Raw genomic sequence first — 17655 nt, 5'->3', positions numbered from 1 at the left:
CGGGTTAAGACCATCAAGACGAGGGATGATTTCTGGATGGCCACCCTTTTGGATCCCAGGTGCAAGGGGAAACTGGAGCAGTTCATCCCAGCCAGCCGGAGGCAGCACCGGATGGAGGAACTGCAGACAGGCATTGTCAGACGGTTGGAGCAGGCAACTCCCCGGCCTCCAGTTGTCCCCCCTCATCTCACCCAGCAGGTGGCTGCACCCAGCAGCAGCCGAGCAGGGGACCTAATGGAAGAGATGAGGATGTTCTTCCAAACCGAGCGACCCAGTACCAGCACCAGCAGCAGCAGCAGTCACCACCAGCGGCTGGCCCACATGGTGGCAGACTACATGGCGTCCGTCGGTGCTTCTGACAGTATGAGCACCGATGACCCCATGGAGTACTGGGTTGCCAGATTGGACACCTGCCGCGAGCTCGCTCAGTATGCGCTGGAGTTATTGTCTTGCCCCCCCTCCAGCGTACTATCTGAGCGGACATTCAGCGCGGCAGGTGGGGTGGTCACGGACAAGAGGACCCGTCTGTCCACAGACTCCGTGGACAGACTCACATTCATAAAGATGAATGAGTCCTGGATCGGCGGTGACTTTCTGGCACCCGTCGTCGGTTCAGGGCGCTGAAGGGTTTCTTGTCATGCATTCCCTGATAAAGCCCCGGACCTGATGTATTTACAGTGCTGAATATAACTATTTTAACATCAGAGAAAATCAATGTTAATATTTGGTACAGTAGGCTTTCTTTGCAATTACAGCGGTCAAACCTTTCTTGTAGTTTTACACCAGCTTTGCACACACTGGAGGAGGGATTTTGGCCCACTCCTCCACACAGATCTTCTCTACATCAGTCATGTTTCTGGGCTCTCGCTGAGAAACACGGAGTTTGAGCTCCCTCCAAAGATTCTCTATTGGGTTTAGGTCTGGAGACTGGCTAGGCCACGCCAGAACCTTGATATGCTCCTTACAGAGCCAATCCTTGGTTATCCTGGCTGTGTGCTTTGGGTCATTGTCATGTTGGAAGACCCAGCCTCGACCCATCTTCAAAGCTCTAACTCAGGGAAGGAGGTTGTTGCCCAAAATCTCGCAATACATGGCCACGGTCATCCTCTCCTTAATACAGTGCAGTCACCCTGTCCCATGTGCAGAAAAACACCACCAAAGCATGATGCTACCACCCCCATGCTTCACATTAGGGATGGCGTTCTTGGCATGGTACTCATCATTATTCTTCCTCCGAACACGGTTAGTGAAATTATGATCAAAAAGTTATATTATGGTCTCATCTGACCACATGATTTTCTCCCATGACTCCTCTGGATCAGTCAAGACACCTATGTCAGCAGTTATTTCACACCCTATATACTCTTATTAATACTGCTGTTCATCATGGCACCTCCTGCCCAAGTGATATGACTCTGTGTCAACTACTACTGTTAATACTACTACTGCTGCTTCTGCTGCTGCTGCCGCCCAGTCAAGACACCTATGTCAGCAGTTATTTGACACTCTATATACTCCTATTCCTACTGCTGTTCATCATGGCACCTCCTGCCCATGTGATATGACTCTGTATCAACTACTACTGTTAATACTACTACTGCTGCTTCTGCTGCTGCTGCTGCCCAGTCAAGACACCTATGTCAGCAGTTATTTGACACTCTATATACTCCTATTCCTACTGCTGTTCATCATGGCACCTCCTGCCCATGTGATATGACTCTGTATCAACTACTACTGTTAATAGTACTACTGCTGCTTCTGCTGCTGCTGCTGCCCAGTCAAGACACCTATGTCAGCAGTTATTTGACACTCTATATACTCCTATTCCTACTGCTGTTCATCATGGCACCTCCTGCCCATGTGATATGACTCTGTATCAACTACTACTGTTAATACTACTACTGCTGCTTCTGCTGCCCAGTCAAGACACCTATGTCAGCAGTTATTTCACACCCTATATACTCTTATTAATACTGCTGTTCATCATGGCACCTCCTGCCCAAGTGATATGACTCTGTATCAACTACTACTGCTAATACTACTACTGCTGCTTCTGCTGCCCAGTCAAGACACCTATGTCAGCAATTATTTCACACCCTATATACTCTTATTAAGACTGCTGTTCATCATGGCACCTCTTGCCCGAGTGATTTGACACTGTATTGTCAATGTCTACTACTACTATTACAGCTCAGTCAAGACACCTGTGTCCCAATTTTTTGGTACACTATTGACTACTATGACCACTACTGATGCTGTAAAGTATTCCCCAAGTGTTTTTATGCTATGTATTACTATTACCACTACTGCTTGTAAATCATGCCTGTGTGATACTTAGTGGGAATGCTTTAATAAGCATTCCCAGTATGGATACCCGTAAATGTATTAATCTTAATTAGTGTGAATGCTTTAATAAACATTTCCAGTATTGATATACGTAAATTTAGTAATCTTATTATTCCTTACGTTTTTTGGTTCTGCGTAACTTCGGCATACTTTCAGCTATTGAGACCATTCAACTGTAAAAATGTTCGTCTCGTTCAGCTAATGATGGGACTTCTTCAAGTTTTTTCTACTTTTTACACTTTTATAAATTTTAAGCTTTTAGACCCTTTTTTTTAACATTGAAGTCAATGAAAACATCCTTTTCCCCTTTGAATTCACATGCCCTGCCAAAAGTTTCAGCTACTTCATACTTTCACTTACAGACACTGAAAAAACTTTAAAGCGGTCACAAAATATTTAGCTATCCGGCTATGACTTTTCAGATCGTTATCGTTTACAATTTTTTGGTGAAAACGCAATTTACGTTTTGCGAATTTTTCACAAAAATGCAATAGGTTATAATGTAATCCTATGGAGGGGATTTAGAGTCTGTCATGTGACCTTAACATTGGAGATCTTTGTAATTAAAAATATCTTTACAAAAAGGGGAAACAAATTGGTCTCACGCCCACAAGATCTACTTTTCATACACAATTTTTATATCAAAACGTAGCTATGCTTGTCTGGTTTATGGCAATGTGACCAATTCTGCGATACGTATTTTAGTTTTAGTTATTGGAGCAACAGCCAGAAATTATGTCTCATAGACTCTCATGTGAAATTATCTAAAAAATGTTGCTGCAGAACTCAAAGACGCTCTTTTCTAAATCGCAGACATGGCCACATTTTTAAGTTTATCTACATAAATTTCATATCGATGCGTTTACAAGGGCCGTGTATTTCAAACGGTGTAGTCGTTGTATCAATTGCATGTACGTTTGAGGATTTATTAAGCTTTGTTTGGAGGCTTAAATCATGTATTAGATCTGTGAATTAAAAGCGTTTGTAATGTTATTTCTTTCCATAAATAACTTTCCTGACCTCAGTGCAATATTCCTCCTCACTGACCTGGGGGGGAGGGGAAACCTATTGAGGGGGGAGGGGCGACCAGGAAGTCAGCATACTCTATACTTTGCAGATAGAGAAAGAAGCTGTGTGTCCTAAAGATAGTGTAGTGGTTATGGTGAATGTCTTTGGCAAGGGGCTCACCAATTAAGCTATTCAGCATTCCCACTCGCATTTTCCTCAGGAAATGCATTGTCTAGTTATATTATATTTTAATACTCCTGCTGCTGCCTCCATGCTGAGTAAAGCTTCATGACCTCTCTGGCACAGCGGATCCACCAACAGCCTCCGCTACAAGCTACCAGACCGGATCTAAACAGCAAGTGTAACTATAACAATGAACCTTATGTTAAACCCTGTTTTGCGGCATTTATACTGCAACCATTGGGCTGTCTGCAAGAGCTCATCTGCATTCTCTCTCTTTCTTGCTCTCCCTCTCTCTCTCTTTGTATATATATATATATTGTTGCTTTTGTTATGTTCATTTTTCAACAGTTTATTTTGTGTTCGTCGTGTCTGTGTCGTGTGCTTTAGTTTGTCCTAGGTTAATGTTAAATAAAATAATAGTATAAAATGTTTTTGCTTATTATGAAGTTAAATGTGTTGATGTTGATTTGTTTGATGTGAAGTTAGATGTGTTGAAAAACCTACAACTCTATCTCAAAAAGAAATGAAACATTTCCAAAAAATAAGATTTTTTAATACAAAAATAAATTTAAATATAGCTATCAATGTGTTTCTGAATGCGGTGCAGTTCCGCAATATGACCCGATAGCTGCTGCTCTAGCAGAGCATTTTGTTGGGTGAGGTAGCTCATCTTCCGCTGGTTTTGCAGGATCCTCTGGTGGGTCTTTTCGATGAGTCTGTTCTGCCTCCTCAGATCTCTTGATGCTTTTAGGATATAATAAAAAAACATTTGGATTTCAAATAACGTTACCAAATAAATAAAATATTTTTTTTGCTTATTAATCAATCATTATCATGTGTATACACTTGTTATGTGTCTAACACATCCCGGGAGTGCAGAATTATTAGGCAAATGAGTATTTGGACCACATCATCCTCTTTATGCATGTTGTCTTACTCCAAGCTGTATAGGCTCGAAAGCCTACTACAGATTAGGCATATTAGGTAATGTACATCTCTGTAATGAGAAGGTGTGTGGTCTAATGACATCAACACTCTATATCAGGTGTGCATAATTATTAGTCAATTTCCTTTTCTTTGGCAAAATGGGCCAAAAGAAGGATTTGACAGACTCTGAAAAGTCCAAAATAGAGAGATATCTAGCAGAGGGATGCAGCACTCTTAAAGTTGCAAAGCTTCTGAAGCGTGATCATCAAACAAAAGAAGCGTGTGGAAAAACAAAGGTGCAAAATAACTGCCCATGAACTGAGAAAAGTTAAGCGTGCAGCTGCCAAGATGCCACTTGCCACAAGATTGGCCATATTTCAGAGCTGCAACATCACTGGGGTGCCCAAAAGCACAAGGTGTGCAATACCCAGAGACATGGCCAAGGTAAGAAAGGCTGAAAGACGATGACCACTGAACAAGACACACAAGCTGCAACGTCAAGACTGTGCCAATAAATATCTCAAGAAAGATTTTTCTAAGGTTTTATGGACTGCTGAAATGAGAGTGAGTCTTGATGGGCCAGATGGAAGAGCCCGTGGCTGGATTGGTAAAGGGCAGGGAGCTCCAGTCCGACTCAGACGCCAGCAAGGTGGTGGTGGAGTACTGGTTTGGGCTGGTATCATCAAAGATGAGCTTGTGGGGCCTTTTCGGATTGAGGATGGAGTCAAGCTCAACTCCCAGTCCTACTGCCAGATTATGGAAGAGACCTTCTTCAAGCAGTGGTACAGGAAAAAGTCACCATCCTTCAAGAAAAACATGATTTTCATGCAGGACAATGCTCCATCACACGTGTCAAAGTACTCCACAGCGTGGCTGGCAAGAAAGGGTATTAAATAAAAAAAAGTAATGACATGGCCTCCTTGTTCACCTGATCTGAACCCCATTGAGAACCTGTGGTCCATCATCAAATGTGGGATTTACAAGGAGGGAAAACAGTACACCTCTCTGAACAGTGTCTGGGAGGCTGTGGTTGCTGCTGCACGCAATGTTGATGGTGAACAGATCAAAACACTGACAGAATCCATGGATGTCAGGCTTTTGAGTGTCCTTGCAAAGAAAGGTGGCTATATTGGTCACTGATTTGTTTTTGTTTTGTTTTTAAATGTCAGAAATGTGTATTTGTGAATGTTGAGATGTTATATTGGTTTCACTGTTAAAAATAAATCATTGAAATGGGTATCTATTTATTTTTTGGTTAAGTTGCCTAATAATTCTGCACAGTAATAGTAGTCACCTGCACACACAGATATCCCCCGAAAATAACTAACACTAAAAACAAACTAAAAACTACTTCCAAAAAAATTCAGCTTTGATATTAATGAGTTTTTGGGGTTCATTGAGAACATGGTTGTTGTTCAATAATAAAATGAATCCTCAAAAATACAACTTGCCTAATAATTATGCACTACCTGTATACTTCTAGCATCAATACCATATTATGGTTCTACAATCTGACAGGTGCGCTTTATATGTTGTCCATTTTTATATCTACATTTTATTGTTGAAATGTTATTAATCATTGTGCACATATTTACCTTCCTGAACGAGGCTCACAGGACCGCTCTCTTCCTCCTGCTCTTCTGCTTGAGAAGTTGGGGTGGTGGGGGGGGGAAGCTCCTCAGCTTGCTCCTCAACAGGAGCTGGGGTTGGGGAGTGGGAGGGCCCTGGCTGCTCCTCCTCATCCATCTCCTCCTCTGCCGCATCCTCCTCTGCCGCATCCTCCTCCTCCTCCTCATGGGCCTGGCGCCTTCTGCGCTTGGCGCGCACAACTGGCATTGGAGCTCCTATAATAACACAATGTTTATATATTATAAAAATGTTTTCTAATGACGTATGCAAATTCTGTGTACTCTGCTGTATTGTATATGAATACAAATTGATTTATATAGACAGTTAACCAATGGGACAATGTTATATTAAAGGGTCTTGTGGGCACTACAGGGGACTGAGCGTGAGCTGGGATGCCACCATGTTAAAATGAGCTGTTTTTGTCTCCTTTGTTTTGTTCAGACCATCTCATGTTAAAAAAAGGGCCTGATGGAGCACACGGGATTACTATAACAACCCCACTCCTAACACAGGAATTTAGTGGTAATCTATATATATAAAACTCAACGTGTGTGTGCATAAATGTATGTATGTATGTATGTATGTATGTTCCAGCATCACGTACAAACGGCTAAAGATATTTATATGAAACTTGGCACACAGGTTACTTATATGTCAGCCACAAACATAGGATAGGTGGTTTAAACCTTACCCACCCCCATTTTCCATGGTCGGGGTTTTTCTTTAAAGTCCCATGCAAAGCAATGGGAAAAGTATGTTCCCACATAACTTCTGTGTTCCTGTCTGCTGTCCCATGTCTTTTTTCAAAAGTACTATGAATACCTTGGCTGGTGGTGATATATGTTAGCACAACATGGCATCTTGGTTAACAACATCTGACCTTACATGAATTACATATGACCTTACATAACTGTCACCAAAGGAGCTGCGGTGGCTCCACGCGATTGCCACTGCACTGACAAGTGATTCACCTCTGCAGCTAGGGGTTCGGATCCCGCTCTCGGCTACCTGTGAATTGAGTTTGGTGGTCTCAGCCCCGCCCCTGGTGGGTGTGCTATGCGAGGTTGGGTTGGGAGGACCCCCTCACACCCGCCATTGCCAACCGGGGCATGGAGAAAGGTGGCAGATTGCCTCTGGGGGAGGCCTCCCAACTCCTGCAGGCCGGCTCCTCTCTCTTTCGAGTTCACGCACAAAATACACTTTTTAAAAAAAAAACATAACTGTCAACAATAACTTACCTGGATGATATTTAGCCCGAAGACGTCTGACCTGATCCATTTGGCGCCTCTTCAGGTCAGACCACTTCTTCACAATCGCCTTGTGGTCGTGTTGGCCGCCAAAGTCAGCGATTAGGGCGCTGACCACAGCCCTTTTCTCTGGCTGCCTCCGCAGCTTATCGTATCCTGTTTCCAGGAACTTCTGCAAGATGAAGAACAAAGTATATTGTAATACTTCTGTTGACAGCCTTATGGATATATGACGTAAATGTATGCTATTCAACAATTGGAAGCATTCTCGCCTTATTAATCAATGACAGGGGTAACATGACAGATTTTATATCCTGCCATTTCGGTCGCCACCTTTTTTGCATAAATATAGCAGCCATTATCATTTGCATAATTATGAATATATTATTAACAACACAGGATACACGTATAGGGGAGATATGCGTTGCTAACTCTTTTCCCTGTCAGGAGCCTAACACCCCGGGGGGTCAGAGACGGGACCTTTTCGGAGGACCACTGACGTATGCACCCGTCGCAGTTTTTTGTGATGTCACTCTTTAGGTGTGTGCACATTTTTCACTGCATCCGGGTGGAGTTTTTGGGTTGTGTTTTGCACGCTACAGGCTTTTCAACAGAAAAAAAACAGCTGGAGGCAGAATGGTTGCAAAACACTACGGGTTTGTTACCTAACTCTGGGTTTCAAGACCAGTCCACCTCCAGCTGTTGCAAAACTACTACTCCCATCAGCCACGGTCTGTCAGTGCATGTTAAGAATTTTACTTTTGCTGCATCTAGGGTGCCACAGTTTAGAGACCCGTGCATAAAGGCCTGAAAAACGGGGGCCTGCAGAACTTACAATACTAGAAGTGCCAGCATTCCCAGGCATGCTGGAAGTTGTAGTTCTGCAACATCTAAAGGGCAATATGTATTCGAACGTCCTTGGGCCTTGAGGACACTGAAGTCAGGACGTTCGCATACGTCCTATGTCCAAAAAAATGTTAAATTCATTATGCTAAATAACAAGGAAAAGTGCCTAAATACACATTTGCCAACCAGGGTGTCTGCAGCTGTCCAGGCATGCTGGGACTTGTAGTTTTGTAAAAGCAGGAGACACATTTTTTGTGAAATACTAATATCTGATCATATATACTAACTTTTAAACTAGACTAAAATGCAGTTGAAGATAATGAAATAACAGTGGTCGAAATACTTACACAAATCAGCAAATTTTCCTCAGATACAGTGAAATTACTTCCAACCATCTTGCTCTGCGATTGCGTTGCGATCATAAAGTTGGAAACTGGCAAGGGTCCAGGAAATGGTCGCGTGTTGTTCGCGTGTTGATTGCGCTGCTTGGACCGAGATGGGTCCATATGGCTTCGGCTGTATGGACCACAGTAACTCTTTTCCCTGTCAGGAGCCTAACGCCCCGGGGGGTCAGAGACGGGACCTTTTCGGAGGACCACTGACGTATGCAACCGTCGCAGTTTTTTGTGATGTCACTCTTTAGGTGTGTGCAAATTTTTCCTTGCACCGGGTGGAGTTTTTGGGTTGTGTTTTGCACTCCACAGGCTTTTCAACAGGAAAAAAACAGCTGGAGGCAGAATGGTTGCAAAACACTACGGGTTTGTTACCTAACTCTGGGTTTCAAGACCAGTCCACCTCCAGCTGTTGCAAAACTACTACTCCCATCAGCCACGGTCTGTCAGTGCATGCTAAGAATTTTACTTTTGCTGCATCTAGGGTGCCACAGTTTAGAGACCCGTGCATAAAGGCCTGAAAAATGTGGGCCTGCAGAACTTACAATACTAGAAGTGCCAGCATTCCCAGGCATGCTGGAAGTTGTAGTTCTGTAACATCTAAAGGGCAATATGTATTCGAACGTCCTTGGGCCTTGAGGACACTGAAGTCAGGACGTTCGCATACGTCCTATGTCCAAAAAAATGTTAAATTCATTATGCTAAATAACAAGGAAAAGTGCCTAAATGTGCCCCAACCAGGGTGTCTGCAGCTGTCCAGGCATGCTGGGACTTGTAGTTTTGTAAAAGCAGGAGACACATTTTTTGTGAAATACTAATATCTGATCATATATACTAACTTTTAAACTAGACTAAAATGCAGTTGAAGATGATGAAATAACAGTGGTCAAAATACTTACACAAATCAGCAACTTTTCCTCAGACTTAGTGAAATTGCTTCCAACCATGTTGCTGTGTGATTGCGCTGCGATCATAAGTTGGAAACTGGCAAGGCTCCAGGAAATGGTTGCGTGTTGTTCGCGCAATTGCGCATGCGCGATCGAAAAATCGCAATCGCAATATGTTTTTTGGTTAAAATATCATACATATTCGATTTCAGAGTGCTGCTACAGCAGTTTTCGAAATATCTGCAATCAATTTCGCATTCGCATTTTGTGAAATTGCGTTAAAATATCTCGAATATTCGATTTCAGAGTGAGCCAATCAGAGCGCTCCTCCAGCATTTCTCGAAATTGCGCAATAAATATCGCATTCGCATGTTGCGATATTTCGATAAAATATCAGGAATATTCTGAGCCAATCAGAGCGCTCCTCCAGCATATCTCGAAATTGCGCAATAAATATCGCATTCGCATGTTGCGATATTTCGATAAAATATCACGAATATTCTGAGCCAATCAGAGCGCTCCTCCAGCATATCTCGAAATTGCGCAATAAATATCGCATTCGCATGTTGCGATATTTCGATAAAATATCACGAATATTCTGAGCCAATCAGAGCGCTCCTCCAGCATATCTCGAAATTGCGCAATAAATATCGCATTCGCATGTTGCGATATTTCGATAAAATATCACGAATATTCTGAGCCAATCAGAGCGCTCCTACCGCAGTTATTAAAAAATCGCAATTATTTTCGCATTCGCAATAGCGAAAAATCGCAATCAATTAATTTCGATAAAATATCACGAATATTCGAATTTAGCGAATATATCTCGAATATTCGAATATATATTCGAGATATATCGCGAAATCGAATATGGCATATTCTGCTCAACACTATTCACTAACCGTGTTTGGAGGAAGAATAATGATGAGTACCATGCCAAGAACGCCATCCCTACTGTGAAGCATGGGGGTGGTAGCATCATGCTTTGGGGGTGTTTTTCTGCACATGGGACAGGGTGACTGCACTGTATTAAGGAGAGGATGACCGGGGCCATGTATTGCGAGATTTTGGGCAACAACCTCCTTCCCTGAGTTAGAGCTTTGAAGATGGGTCGAGGCTGGTTCTTCCAACATGACAATGACCCAAAGCACACAGCCAGGATAACCAAGGGGTGGCTCTGTAAGGAGCATATCAAGGTTCTGGCGTGGCCTAGCCAGTCTCCAGACCTAAACCCAATAGAGAATCTTTGGAGGGAGCTCAAACTCCGTGTTTCTCAGCGAGAGCTCAGAAACCTGACTGATGTAGAGAAGATCTGTGTGGAGGAGTGGGCCAAAATCCCTCCTCCAGTGTGTGCAAAGCTGGTGTAAAACTACAAGAAAGGTTTGACCGCTGTAATTGCAAAGAAAGCCTACTGTACCAAATATTAACATTGATTTTCTCAGGTGTTAAAATAGTTATATTCAGCACTGTAAATACATCAGGTCCGGGGCTCCATCAGGGAATGCATGACAAGGGACCCTTCAGCGCCCTGAACCGACGACGGGTGCCAGAAAGTCACCGCCGATCCAGGACTCATTCATCTTTATGAATGTGAGTCTGTCCACGGAGTCTGTGGACAGACGGGTCCTCTTGTCCGTGACCACCCCACCTGCCGCGCTGAATGTCCACTCAGATAGTACGCTGGAGGGGGGGCAAGACAATAACTCCAGCGCATACTGAGCGAGCTCGCGGCAGGTGTCCAATCTGGCAACCCAGTACTCCATGGGGTCGTCAGTGCTCATACTGTCAGAAGCACCGACGGACGCCATGTAGTCTGCCACCATGTGGGCCAGCCGCTGGTGGTGACTGCTGCTGCTGGTGCTGGTACTGGGTCGCTCGGTTTGGAAGAACATCCTCATCTCACCCATTAGGTCCCCTGCTCGGCTGCTGCTGGGTGCAGCCACCTGCTGGGTGAGATGAGGGGGGACAACTGGAGGCCGGGGAGTTGCCTGCTCCAACCGGCTGACAATGCCTGCCTGCAGTTCCTCCATCCGGCGCTGCCTCCGGCTGGCTGGGATGAACTGCTCCAGTTTCCCCTTGCACCTGGGATCCAAAAGGGTGGCCATCCAGAAATCATCCCTCGCCTTGATGGTCTTAACCCGGGGGTCCCTCCTGAGGCATCTCAGCATGTGGGCAGCCATGGGGAAGAGCACAGCCCGCTGTGACTCCTCACTGCTGCCCAGGTCAATGAGGTCCGACTCTTCATCCCTGAGGCGCTGCTGGTCACGCTCAGAGATGCCCAACCCCCGGACTATCGGTGCCCCCAACACCGGCTCTCCCTCCTGACCAGGCCCTGACTCCGGGATGACACCAGCAACCACCTCCTCCTCATCATCATCATCCTCCTCCTCCTCCTCCTCGTCCTGGCCCTGGTCTCGGTGGAGCATTGCTGACTCCTCCTGCTCCACCAAGGCACTCTCCCCAGCTTCGAGCAGGCGATCTAGTGTCCTCTCCAGCATGAACACTATTGGCAGCACGTTATTGAGGCCGACATGCTCACTGCTGACCATCTTGGTCGCCTGCTCGAAGGAGGACAACACTTGGCAGACCTGGTGTATCTGCCCCCACTCCACAAAGGGAGTTGTGGTGAAGCCCTCTCAGTGCGTAGGTCCATCATGTACTCCCTCACCGCCCTTCGCTGCTCCCACAACCTCTTCAGCATGTGGAGGGTGGAGTTCCACCGCGTCACACTGTCCACAATCAGCCTGTGAAGGGGCAGCCTGTAGTTCCGCTGCAACTCGGACAGGGACGCGGTAGCGGTTGGGGAGCGCCTGAAGTGGCTGGCAATCCTACGCGCCTTTGGCACAATGTCACTCAACCCGGGATAAGTGCGCAGGAACTTCTGCACCACCAGGTTGAGGACATGTGCCAGACAGGGCACGTGGGTCAGACTGCCAGCACTGAGGGCGGCGAGTAGGTTGCTGCCGTTATCGCAGACAACCATACCTGCCTGGAGCCTTCGGGGTGTCAGCCACTTCTGGACCTGAGCCTGAAGTGCTTTCAGCACTTCTTCTCCAGTGTGTCTCTGGTCCCCTAAACTAACAAGCTGGAGCACGGCCTGACAGCGCACGTGCCCCACACTTGAGTAGCTACGGGGGCGCTTGCTGGGAGGCTCAGCAGCTGCAGAGACAGTGGCTTGAGGGAGACCAGCAGTTCTCCCCTGGACACCCCGGGGCGGCACCACAAGATCGGTTGCCGCCGATCCCTCACCGACGCCTCGGAGGGAAACCCAATGGGCCGTGAAGCTGATGTAGCGCCCCTGCCCATGCCTGCTGGTCCAGCCATCCATTGTCAGATGAACCCTGTCGCTGACAGCGTGATCCAGCGACAGGGTTACATTCTGCACAATGTGCTGGTGTAGGGCAGGGACACCAGTCCTGGCAAAGAAATGGCGGCTGGGGACACGCCATTGGGGTTGGGCCTGCTCCAACATCTGCCTGAAGGGGTTGCTGTCAACTATGTTGAAGGGCAGCAGATGTTGGGCAATAACCCTTGCCAGGAGCCCATTGAGGGAACGCACACGTCGGTCTCCAGGGGGGAAGGGAGTGGTGCGGTCAAAGGCGTCTGAAATCGACGCCTGGCGCCGGACGGCAGTGCGGGACACAGACGCGGAGGGTGCTGTGGAAGTAGAGGTCTGGCTGCCGGTACCAGTACCTCTACTAGAGGGAGCGGGGGGGCATGACCTGCTGGAAAGAGATGAAGCTGTGGCAGGGGCTGCTGTACCCTGCTCACTTGTGGTGGTGGCGCTGCTACCACCACCACGCTTCATCTTGTCAAACACCCCCCAGTGGTTTATCCTCAGGTGCTGGTTCAGGGCTGTGGTACCCACCCGAGCCAAACACTTCCCTCTCTTCACCCTCACTTTACAGATCCGGCAGATGGCCACGGTAGGGTTATCTGCCACCAGGGTGAAGTAGTTCCAGACAGGTGACTTCAGCACCGCCCTCCTGTCAGATGGGGTGACGCTTACTTGCACCTGCTGGGACTCGGTGCGCACAGGTGGAGCTGCCTGCTGCTGCTGCTGCTGCTGCTGCTCCTCCTGACACCTCCTGCTGCCATCACCAGTGGAGACCCTGACGATGGTCTCCCTGGTGGTGACCTGGCGCACCGTTTCACCAGGGAGCCTACCTTCCCCGTCGTCACTGACGCAGTGAGCCGACGCGTCAGATGGCAACCATGATGGGTCACCCTCTTCGCCCCCAGAGATGTCAGACCAAGGGCTGAGATGTGTTGGTCTGAGGGAACCAACTGACATGGAGCCTCTAGCCTGGCTCCGCTGTCCCCTCACCCACGCCTGGGTCTGACTAGGTGCTGCTGTTTCCTGCACCAAAACAGCAGCACCAGTTTGAAGGGATGTCTCTGGGATACTGCCAGCAGGTATCCCATCCTCCTCATCCATCCCTTCAAAAAGGTCCTGACCATCAGGACAGAGCTGGAGGTCTGCCTGATGCATGGCCTCCCCCAAGAGATCCCTCTCACTGTCGCTGTCGAACAGTAAGATGCTGGACTCTTGGGGGCTGGGGGGGGTACTACAGGCACCGGTGTAATGGTGGTACTACTGTGAGTCGGGACCGACGACTCAGTGGCACTGCTGTGCCCCATGTAGTCCACCACTACTTCAGCCTGAGATGGCAATATCGGGCGGCTGCCCGATGGGAAGAACTCCCGGATCAGGCGGACTCCCCTTGCACCCGATCCTCTACCACTAGTAGGGGCACGAGAGGTACCCCGTGCTGGCAGCGACCCAGCACTGGGAGTAACTCCCCTACCCCTGCTGCCACGGCCACGGATGCCGCTCATGATTGCTGATGTGTGTGGGGGGGGTAAACTTTATTGGGGGGGGGAAATGTGAGGAAAATGTGTTTTTATGTGTTTTTTTTACAAGACAGGCACGCAGACAAAGACGTACACAGACAGCTACTAAACTATAATAAAAGTAGTACACCAAAGACAAGGACTACAAAATTTAAAAAAAAAAATGCACTAAACAAACACTAACTAAAGTTTTTTTTTTTTTAACACAAAACACAGACACTAAACACACACTAAGCTAAGCTAGATGAAATAAATGTACACTAACAGTGTGTACACTTACTACACAGAAATCTAACTAAACTGAACAACACAAAACTTAGCTTTTAGAAAAGGTCTTTAAGAAAAACTAAGCAAAATGTGCACTGAAATCACTAGCAAATATCACTGAACAGCGAAGCTGCAAGATCAAACAGTAACACAAGATGAACAAAACAGCACAAAACTTAGCTTTGAAAAAAGCTCTTTTAGAAAGCTCAGCAAAATGTGCACTGAAATCACTAGCAAATATCACTGAACAGCGAAGCTGCAAGATCAAACAGTAACACAAGATGAACAAAACAGCACAAAACTTAGCTTTGAAAAAAGCTCTTGGGTCTATTGCTTTGAAAAAAGCAGTTGATAAACTGGAATATATGCACTGGAATCCCTAAATAGCAATGCAGCACTATGCTGATGATGATAGATCAATCAATCAGGAACAAAGACACAGGAACACAGAAACAGCCTCCACACTCTCTAGCCAGCTTCTGAATCTGCAATGAAATGGTGCTGGGAGTGACCTTATATAATGTCCGTGCAGGCAGGTTCCTATTGGTTGCTAACCTCTGACGAGTGTGGAAGGAGAACTCTGATTGGCTCTGATGCAAAAGGGCGGAGAAAATAATCGCGCAATATTCCTATTGCCGAATATTCGCATTGCGAATATTCGGCAATATAAAATGATCGCTTCAGCTACTCGGCCCAAGGTCTCTAATCATACCAGCAATGCTTTTAGACGTCTATGAAGATCACTAGGATGTGATCTGTTTTAAAAATGAAACTGTAAAAATCGCTCTGATGCGGAAGATAGGGGCGAAGAAAATAATCGCGTGATATTGCGATTGCCGAATAATCGCATTGCGATTTTTCGGCAAAATTCAATGAACGCTTCAGCTACTCGGCCCAGGGTCTCTAATCATACCAGCAATGCTTTTAGACGTCGATGGAGATATCTAGGATGTGATCTGTTCTAAAAAAAAAATTGTAAAAAATCGAATATTCGGAATTGCGAATATTCACCGCGAAATTCGAAATATAGCGCGATTTCTCGAATATGCTATATTCGAGTCGAATATTCGCAATGCGAATATTCGTGAGCAACACTAGTTATTATAGGGACCAGCACTTTGCGAGTCTATACATAGAAATGGCCAAAGTATAGAGTAGTTCTAAATAATGAAAGATTAAAATTGTTATTCTAATAATATCCTGTTAATGTAAAGTATGGCTTAATTCTTTAGAACTGGCTTGTTATATGCTAATCCTTTGTTCTAGACCCTTTGATGCAACATAACTATCAAATTGCTAAATCTTAATAAAAACTTTTAAAGATAAAAGAAGGTATTAGCCAATGCATTATCAAATAAAGGTATTAGCCAGTACATTCAAGTGAGCAACAAATACTAAAGAGCTAAGATTAAACCTTGGTGGCTAAGCTTACACGTTAAAAGGCATATAAAAGTTTGAAAAAAACAAACAAACAAAAAAAAACATAAGGCCAAAGAGCCGGTTCACACTGGGGTGACCCGGAATCTGACTTCAAGACGCCCTAAGTTGCACCAAGTTGTTTGGTCGAAAAAAATGAATGGAAGTGAATGGGAGCCGTCTTAATGTACACTACTGAAGTCGCTCCGACTTCAGCAAAGGTTCCTGTACTACTTCAATCCCACTTCTAGGCGACCTGTACCCATTGATTTCAATGAAGGTCGCCTCCAAGTCGGATACCCGTTCACAGTAAGGCAACTTTACAGGAAGTCGCCCCAGTGTGAACCTGTTCTAAGGCAAGCTCCTACCTCCCTCAGGGGAAATCCACGACAAATTTTTAATAAAAAAACGGCATGGGTTCCCCCTCTAGGAGCATACCAGGCCCTTAGGTCTGGTAGGGATTTAAAGGAGAACCCCTACGCCGAAAAAACGGCATGGGGTACCCTCAAATCCATACCAGACCTGTATCCGAGCACGCAGCCTGGACGGTCAGGAAAGGGGATGGGGACGGGCGAACTGTTGCCCCCCCCACCCCAAAGCACCTTTTCCCATGTTGATGGGGACAAGGGCCTCTTCCTGACAACCCTGGCTGGTGGTTGTCGGGGTCTGCAGGCGGGGGGCTTATCGGAATCTGGGAGCCCCCTTTAATAAGGGAGCCCCCAGATCCCAGCCCCCCCCACCTATGTGAATGAGTATGGGGTACATTGTACCCCTACCCATTCACCTGGTGGTAGAAAAATTTCAATAAAAAAAACACTACACAGGTTTTTAAAGTAGTTTATTAGGCAGCTCCGGGGGTCTTCTTCCGACTTTGGGGGTCTTCCGACTTCTCCCTTCTGCAGGGCACCACCGCTGTCTTCTTTCAGCTCTTTTACCAGCGGCGGTCCGGTCTTCTCCCGTCTTCCGACTTTGGGGGGTCTTCTTCCGACTTCGGGGGGGTCTTCCGCTTTTCTTCTCTCGCTCTCCGGTTCTTCTCCTCTTAGATATTGGAGGGAGCATGAATAGCAGCACAGTGCTTGTGCTGTGTAATTTGGCTCTTTGTCTCATCTAAAATACCTGGTTGATTCTGCCTGGTGCTGCCCTCCCCTTTGTAAACTGATCATGTTTATCATGGCTGCTTAGCCCCGATATCATGGTTAGGTTACATGCCTCCATCATCCGCTGTCTCTCCGCTCTCCCCCTCCCTCCCTCCCTGCCTGTCAGCTAGCACCCCCCCCTCCCCTTCTGCTACTAAAATAACTGTGTGTACCTAATAGATTCCCCTCTGTTCCAAGATGTTATGTGCCCAAGCATATGTTCTATTTACAAAATATGCAGCTGTATACCTTATTCTCAGCACTCACATGACCGCCCGCCATTCTTCTCCCATCTGACATCAATGAGGAATTCTCAGTCCAACTAGTACTTCTCAGCGCGGGAGAGGGGAGCGGCGGGCAGTCACGTGAGTGTAAAGCAGCGCTCTGAAATAAGTTATACAGATACATATTTTTTATATAGAACATAAACTGGGGCACGTAACATAATGGAACAGAGGGGGATCTATTAAAGGGTCACTAAAGGATTTTTTTTTGCTGAAATGACTGTTTACAGGGT

The sequence above is a fragment of the Rana temporaria genome, chromosome 2 (assembly GCF_905171775.1).
Source record: "Rana temporaria chromosome 2, aRanTem1.1, whole genome shotgun sequence".
NCBI lineage: Eukaryota > Metazoa > Chordata > Amphibia > Anura > Ranidae > Rana > Rana temporaria.
The sequence above is the reverse complement of the archived record's forward strand: the minus strand, read 5'-3'. Positions refer to the sequence as shown.